Source organism: Leptidea sinapis, chromosome 20, assembly GCF_905404315.1.
Source record: "Leptidea sinapis chromosome 20, ilLepSina1.1, whole genome shotgun sequence".
NCBI classification, from domain to species: Eukaryota; Metazoa; Arthropoda; class Insecta; order Lepidoptera; family Pieridae; genus Leptidea; species Leptidea sinapis.
Genome location: NC_066284.1, coordinates 4,530,921 through 4,536,952, shown reverse-complemented (window position 1 = coordinate 4,536,952; position 6,032 = coordinate 4,530,921). Strand labels below are relative to the sequence as shown.

Here is a 6,032-nt window from a genome sequence, read left to right as displayed (position 1 = left end):
AAAGTCAAATCCAGTGTAATTTGCATAACTTTTTAGAATAATACCTACCTATTTACATTATCTGTTCAGTTCGCGAATTGCGCTATGCTATTACTAGTTGTATATGTACAAGTTATAACGTATTTACATAATTATAAACAAATTTACAACGTATGTATCTACAAATTACAATGTATTTACAGTACTACATACAAATTTATACAAGGACATATAAGTTGATGTGTCCTTTAATAGATCTATTACTGAGAGCGGGATTATATTGGGTGCACCATATATTTCCAGTAGCTCATCCATCAACACAAGGCGCTGTATGCCAAAGGACGAACAATCAAAAAAGATGTGATCCAGAGACTGATCTTGTTGCTTATTACAATGGTCACAAAAAGGAGAGGAGACAATTTTTTTGCGATGAAGATGAAAATTCAATCGATAGTGACCAATACGCATTCGTGTTATTGTAGTATAGAACTTTCTGTGAGCGTTATTTTTAAACTTACAAAACCAGGGTGTGCTATTAACGGGTTTATCTAACAAAGTATACGAATGAGCCTTATTTTCAACTTCTGTACAATTGTACCAATATCTTCCCCAAAGAAGAGTCATACGCTGTTTTAGATTACTTATTATATCTGTATATGGTATGTTAATGTCTAGATCTTTGCAATCAGGATATAGGGATAGATCGGATATATTAATGATAGTTCTAGCTAGAAAATCAGCGCTTTCGTTTCCTGCTACTCCTATATGGGACGGGACCCAAACGAAATCCACTTTAATATCGATTAAACATAGTTCGAACCACAATTCCTTTATAGCAAAAATGATGTAATTGATGTTAGCACTCATTTTGTTATTTGACAAACTTTTTAACACACTCATACTATCACTAACTATTACCCACTTCTTATTAAGTTGATTTTGTTTCTTAATATGCTTTAAAGCAAAAAGAATAGCGACGGCTTCAGCAGTAAAAATACTGGCATATCTATTAATCTTAAAGCCAATACCCTTCCTAATTTCAGGAAGGTAGATTGCAAAAGAAACATTATTATTGTTTTTTGCGCCATCCGTATAAACAAATTTACAATTAGACCATTCTGACAATAATACATGAACCTCCTCTTTTGAAGTTAAATTTGGATCTATTACAACATTAATTGCAGAATATTTACATCGAAAAGAACCTGCATGGCAGGGAAGTATATCATTATTCCGATGAATATTTAAATCTTGTAGAAATTTAAAAAATGAAGAAAAATCTTGCAAGATAAACAACTGTCTCGGAAATGAAGACGATTGATAAGCAATAAGATTCTTAAGAAGATTGTTCGTCGGCAAGCTATAGAGCTTTAAAATAAATCTTTCTTTAAGATAACTAAATCTAATACACAAAGGAGGAAGGTTGGCCTCGATTTGCATAGCAGCTATTGGGCTAGTTTTAAGTGCACCCAATATTGTACGCATACATTTATTTTGTATTTTATCCAGACTATTAACAATTTTGCTGTCTGCGGCGAAACAATGAAAGCCATATTCAAAATGACTACGAATAAGCGATTTATACAAAATTAACAATATTTTAGGGTCCGCTCCCCACGACGTTGCACACAAAGATTTTAATACATTATAAGCTTTATTCGCTTTAATTATAACACTATCTGTATATTTTTTCCAAGAAAGTTTTGGAGTAAATGTTACACCTAGAAATTTTATGTCACATGAAATAGGCAGTGGAATGCCATTGTATAAAATGGGAGGCAATATGATGCGTTTACGACCAATCACAAAGACTTTTGATTTGGTTGGATTTACATTTAAATTAAGATAAGAAAAGTATTGATATAAATTTACAAGTGCTTTATTAATAGTAGCGGCTAAATTAATCAGATCAACTCCCGATACATAGACGACTAAGTCATCTGCATACTGTAGGTTTACTATATTTGGCCCCAAAATAAGGTTCAATCGTCTTATGTACATAATAAAAATTAAAGGAGACAATATTCCCCCCTGACAAACACCTAGAGAAGAAAGTCGTGGTCCATACAAATGTTTATTAAATTTTACATATACTTTTCTGTCAGTCAAAAAGGACTGCATCCAATTTATTATTTTACCTGGTATCCCTAACATTGATAACTCGTCACAAAGCACGGCAATATTTACACTATTGAAGGCACCTGAGATGTCAAAAAATACAGACAAAAGATACCTACTGATTACTTGCTAAACATTGATGCGCATCAAGCTGTAACTGCGCTATACTCTCCCTAGAAGACCGACCTTTGCGAAAACCAAACTGATTATTAGGCAAAAGACAATTTTGTTCTATAAAGAACTCGAGACGTTGTTTTAGAAGCTGCTCAAATATCTTCCCAACACAAGACGTGAGAGCTATAGGTCTATAAGAGTCAGGTAACATTTTATTTTTGTCTGGCTTTAAAACTGGGATTAAACAGTCTGTTTTCCATTCTGCAGGAATAGTATTCTCCTTCCATAGGCGATTAAGATTATTTAAAAAGATGTTGAGACTGTGGCAATTAAGTTTTTTGAGTAAAATATATGGAATGGTATCAAGACCGAAAGATGTATCTCTTCTAGTAAATAAAGCGGATTTTAGTTCTTGTAAAGAAAAAGGCTCTATCAAATATTTATTACTATCATTAACAACATTTACATAGTTAGTTAACTCATTTGATACAAATGTCAGAAGTATACTTTTGTAGAAAATCTGGAATCCAACTATCATTCAACACACTGTCAGGAATGTAAGTTTTGTTAAATTTGCGCATGTATTTCCAAATTGAAGACAAAGGAGTACAACGATTAAATGAATTGCACAAGCCTATCCAGCTATTTCTTCTTTCACTTTTTAAGATAAGTTTTTTTAAAGCCCGCAATCTCTTAAACTCCACATAATTTTCATCAGTGGAGTTGTTTTTAAAATTAATGTAACCATTTTTAGCATTTAAAACTGCTTCTGTACACCTCTGATTCCACCAAGGCAACCAAGGATATTTAAAAGATTTTTGTGAACAAGAACTAGTAACATTATTACTATTAGAACTTTTGGAAAACAGACAGCTAGGGATTGACTGCTTGGCAGCAGAAAGTAAAGTATTACAAAAGGAATTAAAAGCATCTATTGAAGATAAAGTGTCAAATTTAACATCATCCAAATAAGAAACAACTAAGTTACTATACATATTCCAATTCACCTGCTTATAATTAGGGTGAGTGGGCAAATGTAGATTATTACATAATGTGTTTTGCAAACTACTACTATCACTACTTACTGCCATTTTTATTATTACAGGGAGATGATAACTACTGCCCAGAGGACTGTCAATAACTGACCAGTCACATAAAAGAGCCAATGATGGAGTTACCAAAGTCAAGTCAAGAGCATTAGGATGCCAAGATGGAGATCCTATTGTGGTAGCTTGACCATTATTCAGAATAACAAGACCATTCTCATCTATAACCTCTAAAACATCTTTACCTCGAGGCAATGTATCAACACATCCCCACAACATGTGATGAGCATTGAAATCACCTGCAAATATCATTGGCTCTGGAATGGACTTAATTAAACTGTTTAAATTGTTTTTATTAAATGGAGGATTTGAATTGGAAGGACTGTAAAAACTCAGAATACTCAGTTCTTTGTTATTAATTTTAATTTTAATGCAAACATTTTGTAGAGCACTATCATAATATGTATTTATGTTAGAAAATGTGATATTATTATGAATAAAAATTGCTACACCATTGTGTTTATTACCACAATCATTCCTTATTGTGTTATAGCCTTTTATTAAAAAATACTGATGTGGTTTTAACCAAGTTTCCGAAATTATAGCAATATGGATATGATTTTCATATAAAAACCTTGTAAAAATAAGCCTATTACTAATAATACTTTGAGCGTTCCACTGCACTATATTCAATGTATCCATAATAACAATTAACTAGATGTCTTTTTTCTAAAAGTGTTATTCAGAATTTCCTTAATACTATTTGAATTTATAGTTAACTTATCTTTATTCGTACAAATTTGTAAAACTGCTTCAACCAAGAGGTTCATAAATTTGTCAGATTTTATAAGATTGCTCAGGTGTGTGTCAATATACTTTGAGTTTAATTGAGGGAAAGCAGATTCATTGAAGAGATCTGAGTATCTAACACTACGGGACTTCACTTTGTTTTCTTCAATTTTTTGTTTTTTCAGAGGACAGGTAGATGAGATAGCTATGTGATCTCCACCACAGTTGGCACATTTTGTTAAAGTTTTTGGACACATTTTAAAATTGTGATTGTCAGAACATATGGAACAAACTTCATTGTTTCTACAAAATTTAGCAATATGGCCGAATTTCATACAGCGTAGACACTGTTTAATAGGGGGTACATATACATTAACCTCATGCCTCCAGTGATCAAGTGTTACATACTCAGGTAACAACGTTGATGCAAATGTGACTGCAACAGTTTGCGTTGGAACAAAGGAGACAACACCCTGTGGGTCCTTTACTCGCCGCATGAACCTTCTCACAGCAATAACTTTTTTACTCAATGCAATTAATTGATGAATTTTTTTGTTGGAGTAATCAGTGGGAACAGAAGTAAGAACTCCAGTGACCTCCGTTTCAGAAGCCGGAATTGAGGCAACCATCTCCAACTCGCTAAGTAACTTTTCATTTTTTAAAAATACATTTGCATTGTTAGGCAGGTCAAAGGTAACACCAACTTTAAAAGCATTAACGGACCTCAGGTGCAACACACCCGATACGCAATGCCTCCTGATTCCATTTGACAGACCCAACCTGTCCTTGTCTGATATTTTGACTTCACCCTGCTTGCGATTGAGAAATACAATAAATTCCTTCTTATTTGAATTTTCGTCGTACAACCTATAATAATTTGTCGCTCTATAAGGGGTATACTTCTCTTTATCCTTTCTTCTTACAATGAGACGTTCAGTCACCTCCGCGTCAGATACCGAGGATTCGGATAGGGGAAGTTCGTCTGCTGGTTCTGCGTCGCTCTGGCCGTTCTTCGGCCTTTTACCTGTACGCTTCCCCATGGCGATGGGGAAGCGCACTTAACAATTTATATATACAAAAATCGAATATTTATAAACCAGGATAAACAATTTACAAGTATGAAAAATATATGCACAATGAACAATAATTTAAACAATTTTTTTTTGTATAAGCGCGCCTTCCTTCGTTCACTCGTTCCCGCCAAAAAACATAACAATTGTCAACAATATTGCATCGTTGTCAAATTCATAGTTAGCTTTTTTTATTTAGAGCATTGGTAACAAGAGCAGCAGACACAGAAGCCACAGTAGGAAGAATAGAATTGAAGACGAGCTGACGGTCGTAAGACAACCAAAATATAAATAAGAATTAATTACCTTTCAATATACTCGATTACAAAAAAACACCTGTTAGCTTTATGGGTTTTATCAAGATTTTTATATAGGTTAGACCTCCATTATGACTTCAAAATCATAATTACCTAAATAATACACACTACACAAGTCAAAATAATTATATGAAATTGTCATATTGTTATGAAATTTTGTATTGATCAAGGGAGGTAATAAGTTGACTCTGTATGCCATTTTAGCTTCCAATATAATATTATCTGGAGTTAATATAAGATACTTATTCTCACTACTATGTACTTGAGTAAGACACACTTTATTTTTGGAGAGACCAAGTAAAACCCGAATTTGAGTTAACAATTGCAAACGAATTCAAAACTCATTCGAGTGAATCCGCGCCTTTGTTTAAGACCAAGTGAAACCCAAATTTGAGTAAACAATAATTGCAAACGAATTCAAAACCCATTCGAGTGAATCCGCGCCTTTGTTTAACTTCTTCGACCTTAGAATATAAGTGTCAATGTTCTAAGTCTTCGACAAACTTTTTTTTTTACTTATATTGTATCGACATTCCATATTCAAATCACTTTTAATCCCCAGGGTTTAATGGGCTATATAATTAATGTGTCAAGGGTTT

General features: G+C 33.3%; 1 long non-coding RNA gene across 1 annotated transcript; it reads left to right on the top strand.

The window, feature by feature from the left end:
• Nucleotides 1-2,193: 2,193 nt before the first annotated feature.
• On the top strand, nt 2,194-3,722 carry LOC126970340 (uncharacterized). The gene is made up of 3 exons (XR_007730605.1): nt 2,194-2,415; nt 2,966-3,233; nt 3,317-3,722. It is a non-coding gene; the product is annotated as an uncharacterized LOC126970340 (long non-coding RNA).
• The last annotated feature ends 2,310 nt before the right edge of the window (nt 3,723-6,032 follow it).